Below are 25,004 nucleotides of genomic sequence, written 5' to 3'. Positions count from 1 at the left end.
AGTCACCATCAAAAGATGATTTAAAGTAGAATGATAACTTTGAAACAGATAAAATTATGAACAGCATTTTCACAATTAGCTTAAAGAACTTTAAATGCCCAAGCATGTTATGAGCCTATTATATTGCAAAAGATGTGAGGTGGGAAACAAGCAAGCAAACAACAAAACTGAAACTCTTTCTCATGGACCAGATTAGCATCTGGGCACAGAATTACAGTTCAGATTCCTTTTTGAGGATGTCAGCAATTTTCCATAAATTTGGAGTCCAAAAAAGGGGATGAAACAATAGAAATATTCTTGGGCACAATTTTAAATTAAATGAAGATGAATCTCCCTTGATATATGGGAGATGATATAACTCATCAACAACTTGTAAGACTAAGGAGGAAACAAAAGGTGAGGGAACCAAAGCCAGCGAGTGGCTGTGAAAGCACAGCTGGAGAAAATAAGTAAGAACAAAACACAAGACAGCCTGTACTGAAAAAAGAGATGCATTTACATATGGCTGAACTGTACCAGAATCGCTTATATTTGATTATCCAAATGCAAAAATCAGTCTTCTCACTTCTGGTCCACTTAGCACCACAGCTGCTCTTTGGCTCATTGTAGGTACGCAGCTGTTAGATCAAATACATAGTCTGCAGGTGGATATGAAGAGGGAGTTTTTAGTTGGTACAGATCTGTTGCGAGAGCATCATGCCATCCAAACAGCTAATCCAAGTGACAGCGGGGGACAGAACAATACTAAAAAGCTATAACAGGATTCAGTAAAGCATATAGTGATCAAATAAGTAGTCACCACTGAAATATGCAGCAAGTATATTTGAACTTAAATTATTCATTGGAGCCTGGCTCTCAGTACATGAATCTTGCCTTGCTGCTTCCCATGCAGTACTGTTTTATTAAGAGGGATTGAAATCAGGTGATGTGGCCAATGAAACTTTTTATCCTTACATATCAATTTTCTTTGCTCTGTGATCATTCATCACTCTTCCACTGAAAGGAAGTAGTAGGTCAAATATTTTTCTAAATGGAAAGAAAGTTTGCTTGGTTGCATTGTATCATCTGTAAGCCCCTCTTAGAATCTTTGAATAAAAACACTTGTAAAGTTTTGCAGCAAAATACAGCATCTTCTAGGACTTCTAACATGATGCTTCTTCTAGGACAGTTATTAATAACTGTTAAAAAATGGGAACTTGATAGCCTCTTCTGCTGCATTTCATAATTGAGAAAACAGAAATGTTACACTTAAAACACACACTGAATATATCCAGTATGGCCTATCACACCAAGAGGAAAGGAAAGAAGAGATGTCTAATTCACTTGCAGTCTTATTTCCACTAGATATCACTTGGCAATAGTGTCAGTGAGAATAATATTTTAAAGTTGATGAAATATCTAATTTCTAAAATCAGAACACCCTAGGCAGTCAGGCAGAAATGCTAGAAATTGACATCTGAAAGAGTATTGCAACCAAACACTCACACCACAGCCTGAGGAGCATTTTTTAAAGCAGTGTTTGTGTTGAAAAAAGATGGAGGCCTTTCCCAGCCTTCAGCAGCCTGTTCTCAACTGGGTTTTTTTTTATTCCCTGGCCTGGCTGGCTATAACCCCAATGACCTCCCTGCTCCTGCTCCGCAAGCACCAAACCTAAACCATGCCACACCAGCGCTGTTCTTTTAGCAGCAGTGCCAGCGCCATGCCCTTGTCAGGCTGCCACCAGGACTGAGGACTTCAAGTAGGAGAGAGCTGAAACAGGCCATGGAGTCAGCAAAAGCCCCAAGGATTTCTGGGCCACCATCTGCTGCTCTTAGAGTAATTGCTTGCAGCAAAAAGCGTTCCCACCTCATCGCAGGGATTGCTCTGATGATTTACACAGTCGCACAAGCAGTTGCAGAAGCACCTGAATCCCCTCCCCGTTCTGCAGACAGGCTGGCAGAAAAGGACCAGGGAATCAGGGAGCAGGGAAACTGTAGAGCCTCTTTTGACAGCAATAAGCCTTTAATTTGCCTTGTCAGTTACCACAGATGGGAACAGAGGGCACATTGTCACGTACCATTTTGGTTGTATTTGGGGATGTTTCCTTGGGCTTGTTTTAATAAAATCACTTTCCTTACCAAGTTCATATCTATAGAGCTGGCACATTGATGTAGAGAAAGCAACAATCCCTAAACAACACCACACCAGAGAAATGCAATACAAATCAATACCTGGCACATACCATGCTTAAAATGCCATGAAAAATCCCATTTAACAAGTGTCCTCCAACATACTAAATGAAACCATCAAAAAAGGTAAAATAGAATAAGCTTTTCTCATTTAAAATGACTATCATGAAATGAAAATCAATACTTGTTAGCAGTTTCTCTTTTCTGGAGCATCTCTAAAAGGAGGGCCTCATTACACAGCATCTGATAAGTTCTTGGCAGAGTTTGATGATGAACAATGGGACTCTGTCTGGAAGTCCACTAAGAATCATTGTCCTGCTGATCTCCAAACTGCTAAGGAGCCACAAACCAATGCATTTGTAATTTTCCCAGCAAGCTAAAGAAAGCAGGGTGGCTAATTTAATGGACTAAAGCCAAACAGAATTGCTGCATATTCAACACCTGTAGGTCACACACTTTGCACTTACAACATGTCAAGCATAAGGACCCTCTTTTCCAGTAACACAAATCCCATTTTATTTCAAGCACACTTTTTAATTAGTTATTATTTAAACAAGTGCTTTTTTTTTTTCTTCTTAATTTAGAAACAGGAGAATTTAGAAAAGGAGAATACAATGAGAATTCAAGAACACTTTTGTGCAACAAAAGAGACCACATTACTTGCTTTATGTGAAGTAAAACACGGTATCTTATGCTCATTTAAGGCAAACAATTCCTTAGGCTTGGAGAAATAGTCTACACATTAAAATAACCAACTTCTCCATTTCTCTATGAATTGTAAAATGAATACAAAGAAAAGAAGACAAGCACACGTTTACATCTCTTCCTGACACTTCAAGAGAGTTAAAACTACACATTACAGAATCTGAAGTCTTTGCAGAATAACTAATCCCTAGGGAAAGATTGCTTTGTTTTTGCAATCTGGAACCATATTTTGAAGTAGACAATGGGAGGAGGAAAAGACCAAAAAAGCCTTCTGCCCAAAGTAGCACTGCATGCAGTTACCTCACAGAAGGAATAAACATATGCTTGTTTTCTTAAATAATGAAAGCACAAACTATGTAAAATACATTGAGATTAACAGAAAACATCACTAGATGCACTGCACGGGTGTTGCCTGGGACAGTTGATTTTTTTTCATAGTAGCTCATAGGGTGCTATGGATTTGTGATCAAAATAGCCTTGATAACTCAGGGGTGTTTTAGGTACTGCACAGAGCCAAGGCCTTTTCTGCTCCTCACACCACCCACTGGCAAGGCTGGGGGTGCACAAGAAGCTGTGAGAGGACACAGCTGAGACAGCTGACTCAACTAATCCAACGGATATCTCATACCTTATGATGTCATGCTCAGCATATAAAGTTGGGGGAACGAAAAGGAAAGATGGGGGGAGATTTTTGGAGTGATCGTGTTTGTCTTCCCAAGTTACTGTTAGGTGTGATGGAGCCCTGCTTTCCTGGAGATGGCTGAACACCTGCCTGCTGACGGGAAACAGTGAATGAATTCCTCATTTTGCTTTCCTTGCATTCATAATTCATTAAAGAAAATATGCACTCCACAAATTTAAAAATGTTATTTGCAGCACAGGAGAGTGACTATGGATGCGAAGTGCTCTGCACCACTGATCAGGGAAAGCGCAAGTTACATGTAATTTCCCAGAAGAGAGAACAATCTACATACATACCATGCACTTAGGAGAAACTATAGGGTGTATCAGCTGCTCAACTGCACAGACAGATTCCTAGCACAAAGACTCTCCCCTGCCCCACTTTGTGATCACACCCTTGGACAACCTGCTGTACAGCCTGCCAGACCCAGCTAGCATAACCTCCTCTTTCCTTGTTCTGTCAGTCACTTGGATATGTTTCCCAGATCACTGAGTTTTTCTCCAGAGTTTCACTGTCAATGCAAGCATTAATAATTTAGTGATTCCAGCTTAGGGAATAGATGCTGTAACACCCCCTGCAGCCTGCTCTGCTCCTGGCTGAACAAACCCAGGGGTCTCAGCCTCTCCTGTGCTCCAACCCCCTGGTCATCCTGGACACCTCTGCTGGACTTGCTGGACTTGCTGCACTTTGTCAGTGTCTTGTTTGTACTGGGTGTACAGAAACAGGCTGCATCACCAACAGCCTGATCAGCAGGTCGAGGGGTACGATTCCCACTTCTACTCTGCTCCATGAGACCCCACCTGCAGTGGTGTGTCCAGCTCTGGAGACCCAATATAAGAAAGACGTGGACCTGTTGGAGCAAGTCCAGAGGAGGCCATGAAGATGCTCCCAGGGCTGGAGCACCCCTCCTATGGAGGCAGGCTGAGAGAGCTGGGCTGGTTCAGCCTGGAGAAGAGAAGGCTCCAGGGAGACCTTAGAGCAGCTTCCAGTACCTGAAGGAGGAACAAGAAAGCTGGAGAGGGACTTTTTACAAGGACAAGTAGGGATAGGATAAGGGGGAATGGCTTTAAACTGACACAGGGGAGATTAGATACCAGGAAGAAGCTCTTCACTTGTGAGGGTGGTGAGGGACTGCCACAGGTTGCTTAGCTTCTGTTAGCTTCTGTCAGAAGAGGCTACAATTCTATTTCAAACACATTCTGAAGTCTTGCAGTCAGTGTATGTTAGTTTACAAAGGAGGCTTCAGCTCAATCTCAGATGCCTCTTCTAATTTCACAGTCTCCATTCAGACACTTGCTGCGGCCCATTCACCCTTGGCAAGCTCCAGTGAAACCTCCTGGTCCCTAGTTTGCTCTAAAATGAGTTTCACTACAAACATGTTGTCTGGCTCTAGACACTGTGTTACAACAAAATAAAAACAGAATTTAATTTCTGGGAAAGTTTTGCTAGCTTTTCCAAACAAAAAGGTTGTTGCTTTGGTTATTTGGGTTTTGTTTTGTTTTTTTTTCCCCACAAAAAGACAAGCAGGCAGATATTTAAAATACTTTAATTGTCCCAATTCACTTCTATGCCCATAATACAAATTAAAACATGGAATACTGAGAGGATTCATGAATAGTAACCCAACAACCATGCAAGATACTTCCAATATAGCCTTGTAAGAGGCCTGTGAAGGTCACAGGGAACTTGGTAACAACTAGCAGCTTTCATCAGTGCAGCAGTTCAGTAGTAGGCAGAATACTATCAGACATTCAACTGCAGAAAACAAGGTATTAAAGCTTACACAAAAAGGCACTGAGGTTTCTTCTGGGATGGGTATAAATATGTACCAGAAAACAGTACTAAAAAGAGGGGGAAGAGAAGAAAGAAAAGGATAGCTGTGTAAGAGCCAAGTATTCTAAATATTTCTAAGTAAGCTCAGCATAACATCAAATAAAGAAAAAACCCTAAAATCCCTCCCACTAGACAGTTTGTTCTTTTATTGCAAAATATTTTCAATACCATAGGCACCATATAAATGAATAACTATACCCTGTTAACAGGCCATGTGGCTGAGAGGCAACAAACCCTGCCAAATACGGCACAGAAACTTCCAAAAACCACCACAAAGAAGCACTGGGCGGTGCCAGTGTCCTAGCCTACATCAGCTGCTCTCCTATCCTGATGCCATTTAGCCTTGCACTGTTTCTGACATACTAGCAGATAAAAGTAAATGAAGAGCCCTCCCCCCCCCCCCCCCCCCCCCCGCCATATTATCCAGTGGTGTTTCTGGTAATGGATTTCTTAGGTCTGCATTACAAACAGCATTTAAATTTTAGTTATTTGAACTGCACAGCTGTGCCCTTACACTTATACAAAGTATATCACACAGCTGGAGCACCTCTGCTGTGGAGACACGCTGAGAGAGCTGGGCTTGTTCAGCCTGGAGAAGAGAAGGCTCCAGGGAGACCTTAGGGCAGCTTCCAGTGCCTGAAGGGAGTGACAAGAAAGCTAGAGAGGGGCTTTTGACAAGTGCTTGCAGGGACAGGACAAGGGGGAATGGATTTAAACTGACACAGGGTATATTGGGGTTAGATACTAGGAAGAAGCTCTTCCCTGTGAGGGTGGTGAGACACTGGCACAGGTTGCCCAGAGAAGCTGTGGCTGCCCCATCCCTGGCAGTGTTCAAGGCCAGCTTGGACGGGGCTTTGAGCAACCTGGTGTAGTGGAAGGTGTCCCTGCCTGTCACAGGGGGCTGGAACTGGCTGAGCTTTAAGGTCTGTTCCAACCCAAACCATTTTATGATGATTTTTTGATGATGATTCTATATTAACTACATCTCCTACACTGTTTCTTCTATCACCTCCTCTCTACCCCTGCAGTACTAAGGTCTTTTGGTTTTGTCACTCAATATGAAAACTTGGGCTTATATCCACCAGTTTATTTTTCAAGTACAAATTTCTATTCTTTTTTTTTTTAATGTATTCCTGTCCTGTGCCATTTTTAACACTATGCACTGAGCCACAAAAATGTTGTTAGTAAAGGCTAGAAGAACTAACACTAATTTGCAAAGATTACGATTAAACCTTGTAAAAAATCTGTTCAATAAATCTTCTGAAGCCATACTGGGTGTTGCATATTAAAGTGAATAGAAGCACAAAAGAAAAGCATGACTTTCAAACACTGATCCTTCCTGTTAAAAAAGTCAAGTCCAATTTGTACTGTATTACTACTAGACCTGGTGACGTGCCTAAAAGCTACATCTAAAGTCATAGTTCTCAGCCTTTTCAACTCTCTTTCCATGTGAGGAGCTTAATGATCAGAAAATCAAACAAGAACTCCAAAGAAGATCAATGTCATTCAACAAAACTCTCTCCTTTTGCCTTTTTTTTCCCCCAAATACTGCATGCATTCTTGAGAAGACAATAATGACAGATTGAATGTCAAAACCTTTTAAAAAATTTCTAAACTTATTTTTTTTTTTAACTCTTGAAAATAAGCATTGCTACTTTGAGCTTATACAGTATGAAAGCCAAAACCATGTAATAAAAGGTACACTTTATCTTCATTTGAAGCTAATGTAGAACCTATTATTTCTTCCACAGGTCTAATCAGATTTTATTTTAAGAAACACATTTCTTTGTTACATTAAGATAAATATTAAGGTGTTTTATTGTGGTAATTTCTTTAAGACAGTGAATATGGTGCTGACATGCTTCAAGATAAGTGCAGGAAGCCATAACTCTGCAATTCTCTTCCCACATCACTCCTGGCTGCTATTTACTTTTGGAAAACCACCACCCTAATCTGAGTCTTCATCTCAGCTCACCTATAAAATATCTTACCTTCAGGGCTGGTGCTGGTGTATGTTATAGAAACAAATGCTGATCAATCGAAACATCTAAAGTGTAATTTTCCATGGATATTCTTTAGACAACATTACTCAGATCCCAGACCAGCAAAGCCCTCTGCCACAGGCTTTGTCATTGACTTCAACAAATTTATGCATACAATTAGATGCTTGGCTCGATCAGAGCAATAAAAAAATAAGCTAGATTAGTCCACAGTGTGATTCCAGATCTAGTAGAGCTATAGCAGAGATATCATAAAATCCTAGAACGGTCTGGGTTAGAAGATACCTTAAAGATTCTCTGGCTCCAAACCCCACTGCCACAGGCAGGGACACCTTCCCCTAGACCAGGTTGCTAAAAGCCCCATCCAACCTGGCTTTGAACACTGCCAGGAATGGGGCAGCCACAGCTTCTCTGGGCACCCTGTGCCAGGGCCTCACCACCCTCACATGTATTCTAAGTTCTAAAACTCTTTCAAATGAGTTCAAGGGAAGGTTGCATGGGCTGGAAGCGTGCTGCCATAGAGTGCCTGGCAAGCTGTCTCTAGAAGAGGCAGCTGGGCTGTGGCTGCTTTGCTGCTGCTGGGACCAGCACTGGTGCATGTCTTCATCAGCTCACTAGTATTACTGCATGGGGTGATGTCAAAACACTCCACTGGTTTTACAGAAAACAGTAATTTCTTCTCATAGAATAATGCTCATTTTATTATCATTATTATCAAAGAAAGGAAGGAAACTCCAAGGACACATCTACCACTATGGAGAAAGAACACAGAACCCAAATAAACTGTCCATTTCAATAGGGAGACTTTGACATTCATTATATGATTAACACCATTATCACATGAGAGACACAGATGTGGGGAACAGCAGGCTTTGGAGATTCCTAACTGCAACTGTTTTCTGCTTTCTTTCTGTATCTGTTTTCTGCTACCTAATACCTGTCCTTAAAAACTAACCTTCCGAGCAACCACACATGAACCTCCATATGCCACTGAAAATGTAACATAACCAACACAATATTTTTCTGCTTTTAAATAAAACTGATTTCTCAAGACTCAAGTTGCAGTGGGAAACAGGATCTTAAGTTTTGAGTTGTTACAAGTCTGAGCAATTAAAGTTCGTACAAAAACACATTAACACATGGACTACAAGTTTCTGAGGTGAGGAAAGATTAATAACCCTGTTATTTAATATACTAATATAGCTACAGGCACAGTGAATTTTCACTGTGTCTGGTACACTATTGAGCATTGTATTGTGTGATACATATTCACAGCCTCAGGCTTTCCCATTAAAATAGAAGATAAAATTCTAGGTTTGTAAACCACTGGTCACTGTACTGACAGGTCATTGGGCAGAGAGAGAGATTTGGGTGATTCATTGATACTCAGGATGTGAAAACGCTTCCAAGTACAACCTGCTAATCCTTTAAGTCTTCACCAACAGAGACTGGAAGAAAAACTAAACCAAACTCTAGTCAAACCGTTCCTGTGTTAGAACTGATACTAGCCATGAACTACATGGCATTCATACACATAAATCCACCATCAGAAATTATTTCTGCAGTTGTACTTTAGACAGCTGAGCTGATTCGGATGAGACAGACTGATGTGATTTGGGGTTTTTTTGGCAGAGCTTAAAGAGCAGTTTTTTCAAGCACCTCAGTTTTAAACCACATAAAGAATTTATGTTAAAAAAAAAGTTAAAAATCAGTTAGACATGAATGAGAAACTGCAATCTTCACATTCACCCCCTCAGATGCTACCAGGATTCCCCAGGCACCTCAAAGTTTTCCATTCCCTAATCACACGAAATTTTGTTTTCAGGCACACCCTATTTTGGCAGGCCTGAGCAGCTTACCACCCTATCTTGCAGCTTAGTCTTACACTTGTATTCACAAGCCCTTCTTGAGGGTTTTATCTGAGGGGTTTGATACAGATGGCACTCACACCAGATTCCTTCACTTGTCAGGAGTGAGCAGAGGAAGTAGTTGGAGGTAGAGCTGTTTTGCCTCACTCCGTAGCTCCATTTAACAGAAGTTAAGTGGCATGCTTGCCTCAGATGTGGGAGATCTGGATTAATTCGTGCTAGGATTCAGACCACCCTTTCTCCAAGAAAGTATCCTATCAACAGTCAATCTGCTCATTTATAGCAGGAAGCTCTTGATCTCTCTTGTTGAAACTGATACACCTTGCAAGAACATCAAAGGTCCATCCTGCAGACAGAAAGACTACATACACACAGAGCAGATGATCACCTGGGAGGAGGAAGATCTGCATTCCAGTCTTTGTTTCAGTTATCAACTCTTTACCCATTCCAATCTTTGTTTCAGTTATCAACTCTTTACCCAATGACTTTGGCACATAAAACATCTGATTTTTTAGTGAAGATAAACACCTGCAGTAAACCAGAATAAAGCTCCCTACTTCCAAGAGAGTCACGGTTTAAAAACCTGTATTTCCCTAGCCTCCCTCTTTTGCATACCTCCAGGCATCTTCCCACAGGAAGAACACAGGCCCTTGACAGCTACCGTGAATTCTCTTATGTTAGTAAGAGAACTGAACACTTAAGTTAGGGTTCCAACACAGCATTTCCTTAATTTCAATATCATTTTAAGGGCTATTTTTGAAAACCTTATCAGGGTTTTAATGGATTTAGCCACATGGCAAAGCTGTAATCGATACAGCTGTTATAACAGTCTATTGAAAACACACAGCACTTGCTGCAGGGAAAATGCATTTCACCAAATTAGTTCAGACACTTCTGAGTGTTGGTGATAGTTATTAACAATTAAGCCCCTTCCAAGCAGACTTAGAAGTTGATTAACTACTTCATTCTTTATACAGAAAGAATTCAGCTAAAGATAACTGAATAAGCAGGGTTTAAGACTCTCCCAGAAAAAAAATAACCCATTCATTGGAGCACAGTTATTAGTAGAGTTCTGGCAGGATTTCCCCTTATCTACTTTCTCAAAGAATATGTACTATATTCACAATATAAACCAATGCGTTACAAGCATCTTCCTGCAGTAGTAAAATGAGTAAACCTGAAACTTTCAAAGTGACTTTATTGCTCATTTTATAGATTTTCCTAGCCCTTTGATGCGCTGCCATTCCAGAAGGCAATCTTAGCTTCATACCTTTGTTGCTACTACTCAAGTCAACCACACCCATTTCCAGGTTGCCCGTGGGAACAGCATGCACTGGGAATTATCCAGGCATCACCCATCGGTAATCTTCATAGCAGAATGCCAAATCCCACAGAGTGTCACAAAGACTTTCTGCAGCACGTGCACTTTGGCACAAAGTCCATTATGGAGACAAACAAAAGGTAACATGAATAAGACACAGAGACAGAAGCCACCAAGGAAAAGGCATTCTAGAAAATCAAATCTCACCAACAGCCATTTTTAAAGTAATCTGAAATACAGATTGGACTGCTTTATCTCATATTAATAAATAAAGCTTAAACCAGGCTGTGTCTAAGTGCCAGAAAAGTTGAACATCCTCCGTCTAGCAAAGCGGAAGCTATAAGCATGTAAGTTCTCTGCAGGTGTAAACCTCTGATTTCCAACGGGCAAAATTCAGCGGACATCTTTAAAAATAAAGACAATCATACTGTTATGCCCATCACACAGTACTTTATTTCCAGATGGAGTAGAAACAGTTGGACTGTGAGCTGTTCCATAATCATCACATGCAAAATACTCCCTCCAGTGCAGAAAGCTTGTCTTTCCCCAATGCCCACATCCTACTCCAACCACAGTGTTGACATTCAAATTACTCATCAATAATACTGCTAACAGAAGTTACAGAACTGTAAGGCACTCCATGTAACATATATCGTTCACTTCAGCCGAAGGAGCAGTAGTGCTGGGACTGACCAAAGAATTGTAAAGCTTACACGCAATCCCAACCAAAGTTTCTGGCATGGCAAAGTACAAGAAGAGATAAAAAAAGCTATAATCAAGTAGACAGATGAAAATGAAAGATACTTGCCACAAACCACAAAATTCCTATCACTACCTCTGTTTTGGGGAACAATCAAATGCTCATGGTGTTCATAACAAAATACTTCATTTAAACAGACAGTTTCAAATGGAAATACTTAAGAAATATACTCCACAAAAGATTACCTAGAAACTTAGCTGCAAAGATTATTGTTTTTCAGATATGTTCTGCAGAACAATTCTGCAGCAGGCTACAGTCAGGTAGAGGACAACCTACTCACCTGCCTAGCTGATTTGACTGAATGCTGTTCATGCATTTCTTAACAGATTTCATATTATATGTATGTGTAAGTTTTATACATTTTTTTTTTATATACGAACACACACACATACATGTACACACTGTGATTACTCTGGTAAAATAACTAGTACTACTAACATATGATGGCCCTACACATTCCCCAAATGCTCTATCTCAAAGATCACTTTACCTGATAAACTTTAGTGAAAATTGAAGGAGATTCATATGAGTAGCTGGGACAAGGCCCAGATTAAGCTAGTACTTGAAATAAATTCTCTTTGCTTTTCTGTGATAACTAAGAAGCAGGAACAACAGTTAAAGAGATGCACTGTGACTGCTTTTAGTTTTATTGACTTAAAAGTGTACATACTTCCAAGTTTCAAATTTCATATATTGTGCATGTCCAGACATGCAATTCAGCACATTACCAGAGCAGTCTTAACCACTGAAGTCTCTTCTATGGAAGCACTGCAGGAAAACATTGTAGTCAAGTACTGCAGAAGGCAAATCATTACCTTTCCAGCTGCAGTGGATTATTCTGAGAAACAGCCACTTACTAAACTGATAACATTCCTCACAGCACATAAAGCTACTCTGAAAGCCAAAGACAATTAAAAAAAATAAAACATAAAGGAAAGGAATTTAAATGTGAACTGTATTATCAGTCTGTTACATGTTAGCACTCACAATAAGACAGTCCATGATCTTATCTAGTGGCGGTTAACCACAGGCAAGGTTGTAAACATGGATTTAACTAGTTAAAAGTACATTCTGACAGTTCAGAGCAGATTTCAATTCCCTTTATTTTGGCAACTAAGTATGCAAGCAAAGATTTCTTTTTCAATTACACATTCTTCTTAAAAGAATTAACCACATAATTACTTCACTACGGTAGTCAAACTACACTCGGAACACACAAAGCCACATACAGAAGTAAATAATAAATGTTTACCTTCCACCTCTGGGTATAACCAGAGGAAAAAATATGGTTTACATCCACAGAGAATAAATTAAGTCCTCAGCAAGAAGAGTAAGACAAATTAGACTTTCTCATTGTCACAGAAGCAATGCCACATTCTTGACAATATTAAAGAAGATGGGAATATTGTTCAAAACCCCCAAACACCAGAAACGGATAGAAAATTAACTGATCTATGTTTTAAAACATCAAAAGTCTTCAAGCGTACACAGAATTCCACAAATAAACATACCCAGGTAGAATATTAACACAATAAAATCAGAAAAAAAAAACAATCTGGAAATACTACGCCAGTACAACAACTCTGTCAGCACTACTTATTTTCTTGAGTACACATCCAGAGAAGGCCAGCAATATCCTGATTCTTACTTTGAACAAGTCTTTGTACTCTGCTCTGGCCACCAGCCAGAGGAACCACCATGATCTCACAGTTGTGCATCAGTTTGAACTACAGGCACCAACTGCCCAGTTTCATAGTTTATAATAACCATATGACTATTTCACTGATAAGCAACCAAACCAGACTCTGAGTGCATCCTTCCCAAGACCACCAGACCTTGAAGTCAAGCCTAAAACCATTTTCACTCAATCATTTATAAATGCTTAAATCTGAGCTGTCCCCAGCAATAATGCAAGGCTGCCCAAAGTAAAGGAATTAAATATTTCCTTCTCTTTCTGTACTGCCTAAAATCGTCCTATGTGCATCTCTGTGACTATCAGGACTGCACACAATGCATTCACTCAGCCTTCAAAATTCCAGGATCTATCTCTAATTGTACTTACTCTAGCATGACAGCAGAATACAAAGACTGTTCATAAATAAATTCATGTGTCCAATGACATTTTCCAGTGTTTAGACTGGAACAACCCTTAAAATCAACTGAAAGTGGCCCTGCTACTTTTTGTAATGATTACAGTTGACAAGTATCACTAAGGAATACATCATGGTGAAATGCTACTGCCCAAACCATGACAGAACAAAAAGGACCATTTTAGTCAAGGGAGGGAATTTTTCTCCTCTGCTCCGCTTTTGTGAGACCTTTCCTGCAGTGCTGTGTCCAGCTCTGGGGCCCTCAGCGTAAGAAGGACATGGACCTGTTGAGTGAGTCCAGAGTGAGTCCAGAGGGTGCCATGGAGATGCTCCAAGGCCTGAAGCACCTCTGCTGTGGAGACAGGCTGGGCTTGTTCAATCTGGAGAAGAGAAGGCTCCAGGGAAACCTTAGAGCAGCTTCCAGTACCTTAAGGGGCCAACAAGAAAGCTGGAGAGGTTTTTTTTTCACAAGGACATGGAGGGATAGAACAAAGGGGAATGGCTTTAAACTGACAGAGGGGAGATTTATACCAGATATTAGGAAGAAATTATTCCCTGTGAGGGTGAGGCACTGGCACAGGTTGCCCACAGAAGCTGTGGCTGTCCCATCCCCGGCAGTGTTCAAGGCCAGACTGGATGGGGCAACCTGGTCTAGTGGAAGGTGTCCCAGCCAGTGGCAGGGGGGTTGGAACAAGGTGATCTTTAATGTCCTTTCCAAACCAAACCATTCTGATTCCATAATAACATGATCATAACTCGTTAACTTGGACACAAGGAAGATAGCTGGGATGACACAAATTAAATATCTATGTATAAACAGATGTTCTGTTTCTGAGAAGTATTCCACTTCATTATGCTTCACATTAGATACACTTCAATGACAAGTCCTCATAAAGATGACGCAGTCTTGAGTATATACACTACATATCCAGAGATTAAGATAGTATAGTAGTCTTAGGAAGTGTTTATTAGCCCAAAATCCTACTATCCAATTCTTTCAAAAAGCTGGTTATTTTCAGTTTCAAGTGAGGAAAAAAGATAAATGTTTTGAGCCTGAAGACCAGATGCCCTGAATTCCAGTTTGATTTAGCACAGAGTTCATGGTGCCTGGAGGCACTTGAGGTAGACAGTGATAGCCTTAATATCTGTCTCTAAAAGGGAAAAAAGCCATGCAGATGCTAGTTAAATTAGCAGGCTGGTTCAAACAAAAACTTCTCATTCTTGAGTATCTTCCAGTACCTGTATTACAGTGTACAGTTCGAATGATACTCTCAGTCCTACACATAATTCTGGCAGAAAAGGTATGAATCTGTTCTGCACACCAAATATCTCATTTCCTGTAACTAGTGAAGTAGAAATTCTACCTCACTTGACAAATCTTTCTTCTTGTCTAATTATACTGTAATTATTAACTTAATTTTGTTTCTTCACAGAGGAGATATTTTCGAGTCTGTGCACATTAGCTGTAAATCTGCAGCTCTTCTGTACCTCATTAATAGGTAAAACCCCCTATTTTAAGTTTTTCCACGTTAGACATAAATTTCTGCCAGTGTAAATTCTTTTTAGCCATAATCTCATACATCTGGTAATCTCTCCAAATATGAGATTTATGTCAGGGAGGGAAAGGAAAGGTGGGAAGTTTTGGTTCTGAATAGGATTGCTTTGAATCTGGATCATTTCAACAAACCAGCTTGCAAAAGAACTGTACTGAATCAACAGACCAAGGGCAGGTGGGAACCACAAAACAGCTTTAGGTATGCATACACACCCTCTCTCCCACAAACGTCGCTGGCACAGGGCTGTTGGTAGCAGAGGCAGGTCAGACTACTCAGGTATTTAAACTAAAGGTACTAAACAAAAAGTTTAGTAGTAGTAGCAGTAATTTAGTAGCACTAAGCAAAAGGTTGGGTACCCAGAAAGTGCAGAAACTGTAACATTACTGGATGTGAGTAGGCTGAAAGGGAAGAACTAGTGAAACAATGTAAACAGCACATCCACTGAACAGGCGTGTTTGGGGTTTTTTTACTGTATTGACACAATTTACAGCTCCTCATTCGCTTTGGTCAACCATCCTCCAAGGGTAGGAGCCAGTGACATATTTCTACCTTCTTCCTCTAATACCAATGAAGCCAAACAGCCAATTCTGAAATCTTACAAAGAAGGAGGTAAGCAAGTCCTTCTGAACTTAACAGTGATACTGTTTTTAAGCCTAACAATTCATTATCCTTTTCAGCTTTGTTGTAACAACTGAGAATTTTCAAATCCTGTTCTACTATGTAACAATAACTCCTGTAAAACTATAGCATATACCTCAATGAATATAATTATACTTAGTTTAATTTATGTTTTGATAATAATTCACACATATTTAAAGCAATATTTTGGTAAATAAATATAATTTGATCTGGAACATAATTATTGAGGCACAGAGCATTGATTTCATGGCATCTGATCAAATAAAATTCCTTATTAAAAAGCAAAAAATCTAAAAAAAAAAAAAACACCAAAAAACACACAAAAACCAAACACCCCAGAACAAGTAAAATCCAGCAGCCAGACATTAAACAAAATGATAATTATCAGAATGTAGCTGCTCAGTGACTAGTACTCATTACTGTAGCCTCAGTGAGGTGCTCTACTGGCCTAAGCACGTGTTATCACCTGTTAGAAATGACAACAGAAGCAAGTTTTCAGTGAGATGATAGGCTTAGATGACGTGGGAGATGGTGGGCATGAAGTGGGCAGAGTGTCCAGCTTCTTGGATAGAAGATCCCAATGGAAAAAGGACTGTTCAAAAAAACAAACCACCAATAACCACCACCACAGGAAGGCTTTCCTGAAACTGCAGTAATCTTTCCCTTATCTCATGGATATCAGGCAATGTTGTAGTATTCTTAAAAAGAAAACCATTAAGAGGAACAGAATGCAGCCCAAAACTGAAATTAGCACCCAGAATAAACTGTGCGCAGGGAGATTCCCCAGCCCTTACAACCACATGGTGTTTTAATAACTGATATCCCAGAGGAACAGCTGCTGTGCCAGTATCTCTCACGTCTAGCTTGTTTGGACAAACTGCTTTACTGACTTCTGTAATCTCTGCTGTTGCTTTCTTTATAACTTGAAAATAGTATGTTTATATAAACATCCTTTAATTTGATTCTACAAACTTTGTAAGGCATATCAGATACCATCACCTTGAACCTGTGCCTACAAGTGGAATGTTAAACAGACATGTACTAAACAGAGACTAAGAGTCATGTCTTCAGCTATAGCTGAAAATTCACCATTTATTCTATAATCCCAGTGTACTAGTGTCCGAAAACCAGACTGTTCTTGAACACCCCCAAAAGAAGGAAGAACCACAGTAATCTCGGGTTCTATTTAAATGTTTGACCTGTAGGCTTAAAGTAAGGATACGGGACTTGCCATTTGAGCAGACTCAAATTTTGTTGCAGCCACATCACAGTATCACAGTACCACAGTATGCTAGAGATTGGAAGGGACCTCAAAAGATCATCTAGTCCAATCCCCCTGCCGGAGCAGGAACACCTAGATAATGTTACACAGGAATGTGTCCAGGCGGGTTTTGAATGTCTCCAGGGAAGGAGACTCCACAACCTCCCTGGGCAGCCTGTTCCAGTGTTCTGTCACCCTCACTGAGAAGAAGTTTCTTCTCAAGTTTAAGTGGAACCTCTTGTGTTCCAGTTTGTACCCATTACCCCTTGTCCTATCATTGTTTGCCACTGAGTAGAGCCTGGCTCCATCCTCGTGACACTCCCCCTTTATATATTTATATATATATATTTTATATATTCACATTACCCTGGATAGCTGAGATCAAGCAACTGACAGTGTTCTCTGTCCCACCACTCCTGGATGAAACACCAGAAGATTATCCTACAGTTCTGCAACTACAGAGAGCTGGGAACTACAGAAACAACTGTAATGAAGGGTCTAAGGAAAATGTTACATTACTTGACCCAGGCACAACAGATGGAGACTGGACTTCAAGGAAAAATGAGAACCCCAGACAGAGAACAGTGTCAGGACCTGAACACCCACCTGATGTTCTGCAGCCGCAAAGCCATGAGCTAAAGGAAACATGGCCATGAGAAACTACACCCAAAATGGATTTTCTTAGTTACCAGTTGAAAGAAGGAATATCAGCTCTTTGAGCTCACATCTAACATGTTTTCCTTACGTAGGCACCAAAACTCTTCATATTTGGCCTGAAATGAAGTTTAAGTCTAACAGTACCTGTAACAAAGGGTTTAAGCACTGAGAGGATACGCCTAATGCTTACAACGTTAGCCATATAAGGTACGTATGCCTGTATTTCTCTCTACTTCATAAGCTTTTAGCTCCATTTCTGTGTATTAAGTTGAGCTCTGAATTAGTGCAATTTGCCACAACAGGTTTATTCACATCAAGACAAAGCTGGGGCAGCATTTTTCAAAAAAAGGATTAGATGACTGTAACTGCTACCATCTGCACTTATGCGTGTTTAGACTCTCAGAAGGGTAATCACCACACTTCAGGGCATGATCTGCAGGGGTCAGAAAGATAATCTTACGCACATCTTTCTGTTTTTGACATTGCCCAATTGGGTAGGTGCATAATAGAGGATATAAGTCTTCCCTGAAGCATAAGTTATTCATCACTGCCAGAGGCAACTTTGCAGATCCAAGATTATGAGCCAGTCTAGTATGGCAACCTGTTCTTTCAAACTCCGAAATGCGTTCTGCAGTCCAGACCTTGAACATGACATTGTATTTAAGATATAAATAAGCGATAATCTACAAGTATGCCACAAGATTTTATGGAGCAATTTTGGGAGGGATGATTATTATACCAAGGGCCTAGAAACTGCTAAAGATAGTATTTTATGGAGGGATTTTTTTTGTTTGCCACATTTCCATTTAAATAACAGTCAGAAATTACAATATCCTGCATTTAAATCTAGTGCAAATACATAGATACAAACCAAGTATTGCTCCTATAAGTGGTATTAGTTTTTAATCTACATAAACCAAGACAGACCTAAGGATTCAGTCTTAGCTTCTCTATCATTTGGAAATACTTGTGTAGCCTTCTTAGGCTACGGGGAAGGTAGACACATTTCTTTATAGAGACACAAGGCCACTTTAACATAAGAAAGAAAATGTTTTTCACAGACACTAATTTATGAGCAAAACAAATTAGGAGTGTGACACCAATTGTGTTTCAAAATTTTGAGTAGGAAGTTCAATCTATTTGTACACATGACTTTTTTAATACTTACTGCAAGCCACTCTGCTCATTTTGCTTATCAGCATGTACTCCTATTTTAAAAAACGAAGGATGACGACTTCTTTCCATGAAGCTAGCCAGATACATTCTGCAGGACACAGTGGACCTTCCCCTGGCTTGAGAGCTGTCAGTGAAAACACCCCCAAGCCCCATTCAGCCTTCCCAGCAGGAGCAGCAATCTCCTCCTTCCCCAGCTCAGATGGTCACCACAGAGGTGACGATTTGATTGATCTGCAAGTCAGTGCGGTTCAAACAAGCTATGTCAGTTTAAACAGGTCTTGGACAAACTGGCATATTTAGATTGCAAGGGTGTAGGAAACATTTACAAAGCACAGCCTTGCCATTAGACCTAAAAGTCCACAATTCTCATCAGGAGCACTGAGGTCAGGATGGGTTTCAACCAGCCGTCTGCATGACACATGTATAAACCTCAGAATAACTTTTGTGACTGTTAGTGAGGTCCCAGTCCACACCTGAGTGACTTACATAACTCACTGATTAACAAACAGTACAATGTGGGGTTTTTTAATCTCAACATTTCAAACAGGCAGACAGCTGTTTCCCGCCACACTCTTGAGAGATGGGATTTGTTATTAAACCATTTTATGGACTGTGAGAAGAAACAGAAAAGGAAATAGAGTTCACAGGATTTTTTAAATGCTCTAGCAATTTAAAGCTGGATGACCTGACCCTGAAAATAACTTTTTCTAGTCATGCTATAGGCTTTACAGAAACTTCCAAGTAGACACCTTCATCCCAGACATTCCCACCACCCCACCTGACCTACTGCCATCCTTAATAGGAGAGAATTCCACGTCCCATATGTACTGCAGTACATGGTTAGACTGGAACATGGGAAAGCTCAATGTACTTTAATTCCTTGGAGTGAAACCCACACCCTTAATAATGCTATCACTGCAGTGCTGTTTGCACCGAGAATTCTTTACAAACTGATCAATTTTCACAGCAACCCCTGGAAAAAGAAAAGTCATCATTATTACCAGTAACAAGACAAGAAATAGGTAGAAAAAAGACGGACTTGTCTAGAACCATTCAGCAAGTCAGAATATAGCTAGAGCCTAGATCTTTTCACTAAGTCTCATGTTCTAACCCTTTACCGTCCCATTTCTAGATCTGTAAAGTGATATTGTAATTTTATTTCAAGCAGGTTTCACACAACAGTTCAGATTTGTTTAAATATCAAAGCTAAATCTAGACCACATGAATGCCATTTTACCCTCATTTGGTACCTCGCCAAAGCCTGTAGTTCAAACTGGGTACATCAAAAAGCCTCAAGCTTCAGGCAAGAAACCCCAATCTAGCTTTGTTGGCATAGATAGAGCAGAACCACAGAAACTGACTGTAGCTTGTGCCTTGTGTTCTGGCTTCTCACGGGCACTAGGTTCTGAGCAAGAAAAACAACAAATGCAAACAGTTATACTGAACCTTCCTTTCAGCATTTGGCACTCAGAATAACCAGCCCAGTAATCAAATGCCTGCTGAAAGCACATGCAAAGGCTAGAAGATGAAGCCTCTTACTTAGACTAAAAGATTCTCACAGCAATTAATGGAAAAATAACTGCCAGCAACACATGCATCATACAGTATAACTCAATCCTTAAGGAAGTCTGTAATCTGAAATTCCTTCTGAAGTTTATTGGTGTGGCACTATTGTATATACCTTTCCACCACTTCTGAACTGTTAGATATGCACCTCATCCAGAAGTCCTTTGAGTCACGCACGTGAATAACCGAAGCATTCCTTTCCTCTGAGTTCACAATATCCAGAACCCTAGACATGAAGAAAGGGAAGAAAATATTGAGGAATTTAGACTTGGGGGGGAAAAAAAAAAAAAAAAAAGGAGAATCTGTATCAGAATTCATGCACCAGAATCTGTTTCCAGATGGAGAACTTTTGTTCTAAATGACCCCTCTAGAAAGACAGTAAGGTAGAGGAGAGGTGTTTTGGGTTTCTCTTGTTTGGTTTTTTGGGTGCAGTGTAGGGCCCATTTGGACTGAGAAATAACAGCTCTGGAAAATTCCTCACCCTTCAACTACCTTGTTCTCCTGGAGAGGCATTAAGCACCCTCCCTTAATACTCAATTCTCCTTCCCTCACTTCTGCTGCCGCGTGCCGTACCTGCTGTCTGCACTGAAGGTGTCTGGCAGGGAGGGGTGGGACTCGCTGTAGCTCGCCCAACAGTTCGAGTGACTTCTGGTCTGAAACCCAAGTTTGCAACTCCCAGTTTCAGATGGGGCTCTCCAACAAAACTGACACAGCTTGCATCAACAGGGTAAAAGGAAACATTCCCTATGGCCCAACCTTTCTAGGCCAAGCATGACGTGTAGATGGCCTAGTACCATGTCCAGCCGAATCTTATGCGTCCAGTGCTGGAGAATCCATCACCTCCCTGAGGAGATTATTCTAATGGCTGATTGTTCTCACGGTGAAAAACTTCCCTGTTGTGGCCAGTCAGAATCTCTGCAGGAGTAACTTGTACCCATTACCCTGTATCTTTTCCATGTGACTCCTTGTGAAAAGGGAGTCTCCATCTTCTTTGTAGCCACCCTTTAAATCCTGGAACATGGTGATAAGGTCTCCCCTGAGCCTTTTTTCCTCCAGGCTGAACAAGTCCAGATCTCTCAGCCTTTCCTCACACAGCTTCCCAGCCCTCGGATCAACTTTGTGGCCCTTCTCTGGACCCTCTCCAGCCTGTCCACATCTTTTGTGTATAGCGGAGACCAAAACTCAACAAGTATTCAAGGTGTGGCCTGACAAGTGCTGAGTAAAGCTGGATGATGACATCTTTATCTCCCAAGTTTGGTCAAATAGAAAATAAAGCAAGAAAAGATTGTGGTAAACTGTGTGGCATGAATCAGCATATAAGTTAGCAAGGTACAGGTGTCTCTTCCTCAGAGCTCCCAAGGGTGCAGGAAAAGGTGCCCATCGTTGTAACACAGATTCTTGCCCCTGCAGCACCTAGTACTTGCCAACTGCACGCCTCCCTGCCAAAGAAACCATATCTACTCTCTCTTTGGCTATACTCCTCCTCTTCTTTCTGCCAGATAAAGCATCCAGCACCTGGTGCCAGCTAGAGGATGGAACTCATCAGAAGTGTTTCGAGGATCAACACATGGGATCCATCCCATATAAGCTGATTACAGGATTTACTGACTCCTGACAGTTAACATCACATAACCAGAATCCTGAATGTCAAGCATTGGAGATACAGCTCTAACAAAACCAGGCTAAGGCAAAAAGTCCTAAGATTGCCTGCTCTGGAAGGCATGTCACTGAGAGGATGTGGCTGGCTGTGAACAGAATGCTGCAATTACCAAACTGGGAAATGCTAATTGACTTAAAGCAAGTAATGCATGATGAGCAGAGGGCAAAGCTCTCATCAGCAACAATGGTAGCGAAGTTAATTGTGGATTGACTAGAAGAGCAAAAGTATTACCATGCAGAGATTGATGAATCACCAAGACGTGCCCGCTGTAACGAACAGGACAACTCCTTTCATCCCTGCTATAAAACTTCCATCCGCAATTACCTCTGGAATTCACCTGCAGGACTGTACTGCTGGTACATGGCCTGGCCATACTTGGTGGGGTCCAACTGGCACTGCCAAGGCAAGGCAGCTGCACCAGAATGAGGACGTACCCTTTCAGCTTTGAATTCTCTTTCTCCAAGCTGGTGTATATGTCCTCAAATGCAAGGGAGGACTTGACTCTTTGCCACTGTAAACCTTTACGTTTTTGTCCTTTTCTTAAAAACTCATCCAAGGAAAGGCAGAATGGGGTGCTGCAATAGGGAAATTCATAGAGGAAGCCTAAAAACTTTAGACTTAACTATCCAAAACCAAACTGAGAAACAGAAATCTCAGCATTAAATATTTTATTATTTTAAACAAAAACATGTTTATTGAGGGAGGGAAACTTGACTCATTATCTGAGCATCTGGGATTACCAGTACTGTATTTATGAAAGAGGTGCAGTACATGGCTCCCTGCAATTGCTCTGATCTCTGCATCTGCGGTTCCAGGCTCTACCCGCATTACCCTCTGACAGACGGGAAATCATAAGAACCTATTTTCCTGAGATTGCCCTTAGGAATCAACCAGCTGAGTCTTGCAAACCAGTTCTATCTGCACGAACCCTATACACTCATCAACCCTGGGACTGTTTTCATTAACTGTATTACCAGAGCACCCATAGGCCTCACAAGAACCAAGCCCTCAGTACCACATAAACACTGCCAAACACTGTTCCGGGAACCTCACAGCCTAGCTCAACGTATGAATATATAGTCGCATACAGGAAACACACAAGAAACCCACGGTCGTTCTCAGGAGGAACGCCAGGCAAAGGGATGCACTCCTACAACCTGCCAGCATGGGACCAGCACCTGCTGATGCATTTTCACATGCATTTTACTTACTTGTATCATTTACTTACTTGTATTTGCTTCATAACGTATTTTAGTATTTTGTTATTTTCTACAGAGAAGCCTAATGCACTTTTTAAAGAGCAAAAAGTTTGCTGACATACTGTGAATCAGGGGGAGCTGTTTCTTTTTCCAGCTATATAATCACGAAGAACAATGTTGTAATAACTGCAATTTTACGACATACCTGTAAAACACACTCTATATTTTGGATCTGAGGCACTTGACGCTGAGCACCCTCCGCTTCTCACAGCCTCGCTCTTCCCCGCAAGTTTCACTGCATCTGCCGCCCAGAACCAGGAGGCTTACACCGAGTCTCCTGCCCCCGGCTAACGGCCGGGATCGGCGCCCACCCGGCGAGGAAGACACCGGGCCGAGTGGACCCGCGGCAAGGAGCCGACCCGCGGCAAGGGGCCGGCCCGCCCACCCTTCCCGCCTCTCAGCCCCCTGGGCCCTGGGCCCCTTCCCCTCCTCGCCTAGCAGGGACTCCCTCTGCCCGGGCCGGGGTAACTCACCCTCAGAGCCGGGGGACCCCGGGCTCGTCGTGACACGGCAGCCGGTGTGGGACACCGGCAGCGGCGCCCCTGGCTCCGCAGGAGACGGGCGGTGCTGGCTGCCCGGCGGAGGTGGGGCCAGGGCGGGGAGCGAGAGGCTCGGACACCCCCATGCCCGCCCCCCGGCGGCGCCGCGCAGCCCTGCCGGGCGGGTTGGCTGCCCGCAGAACTACGGCGATGCCCCAGGGCCAGCGGCCGCGCCCGGCGACAGAGGGCGAAGCGGCGGTCTCGCCTGCCGCTGAAGAGGCTCCGGGCCCCGAAGGCTGAAGGGGCGGAGGGTCCGGGCGCGGGGCAAGGCCGGGCCTCAGCGACCCCTCCGCCTGTAAGCCATATGGCAAAGCAGGTAGCGAAGCCGATGGGCGCTCGGCTTTAAGGCAGGTTTCAAGCGAGGCGTACAGTCAGCTCAGGTACTCGGTCTGCGCGTTCCCCGCTGTGAGCCACGTTCAGAGTGCTTCAGGTATTAGGCGACTGCACTGAGATTGTCACCTACAAAGTGGTGTTTTCAAGCGAATGCAAAGCTTGTCAAGGGGCTTGGACGATCCTGGAACCTGCAGGAGGGAGGTGCGCTGCCAGCATTATCCAAGGGGATAGACCTGACAGACAGCAGCTCCTGAAACCTCCCTTACCTGCTGGGACTTGGCGGATACCTCCTTGGCCTTCAGGCACCCACAGGAATGAATGCCTCTGCCCCTGGCCTGACACCAGTTTGAGTTGGGTATCAGAAGCACAGAAAGCATAAGCTGAAGCATGACCGCTATGTTAAGCCAAAACTATTGAAGGTCCTCATTTTAGGATAAATAGTCACCATTGAGTTCAGCTCTGCCAAAAGATAAATTTTAAGTATTTAAGTTTTAGCTAAGAAGTATTTTCATCAGTAGCGATAGATTTGCGCATTTTGTGGCTGCCCCATCCCTGGAAGTGTTCAAGGCCAGGTTGGACGGGGCTTTGAGTGACCCAGTGTAGTGAAAGGTGTCCCTGCCTGTGGCAGGGGGCTGGAACCAGATGGCCCTTAAGGTCCCTTCCAACCTGAACCATTCTAGTATTCTATGATTTGCACCAAGTATTTTTTCTGTGGATGAGAACCCCTCTCCGTTGTTTTCCACTGTACTCTTGTGTAAGCTGAATCTTGGAAACGGATACAATAATTTGTGTTGCTTTGATAATGAGTTAATTAACTCCTGCAATCCTATATTCTGAAAATGAAATTGTAGGGTTATGCTTGCAAACAGTCCACTCTACAATTGAGTTTGTCCTCCAGGCACAAGCTTTATCTAAGAGATCTTAAAGAGTG

The 25,004-nt window shown here is 41.9% G+C and overlaps 1 protein-coding gene across 1 annotated transcript in view; it reads right to left on the bottom strand.

Moving 5' to 3' along the window:
* Positions 1-20,631, bottom strand: part of LYPD6B (LY6/PLAUR domain containing 6B) — a 52,461-nt gene extending 31,830 nt beyond the window's left edge. The window contains exon 1 of the mRNA XM_062637782.1: positions 20,398-20,631. The gene's annotated coding sequence lies outside the window, so the exon portion shown is untranslated. The remainder of the gene's footprint in view (positions 1-20,397) is intronic.
* Positions 20,632-25,004: the final 4,373 nt, after the last annotated feature.

The sequence above is a fragment of the Pezoporus occidentalis genome, unplaced genomic scaffold (genome assembly GCF_034315485.1).
Source record: "Pezoporus occidentalis ecotype Australia unplaced genomic scaffold, CSIRO_AGI_Poc_V1 ctg54, whole genome shotgun sequence".
Classification (NCBI taxonomy): domain Eukaryota; kingdom Metazoa; phylum Chordata; class Aves; order Psittaciformes; family Psittacidae; genus Pezoporus; species Pezoporus occidentalis.
The sequence above is the reverse complement of the archived record's forward strand: the minus strand, read 5'-3'. Positions and strand labels throughout refer to the sequence as shown.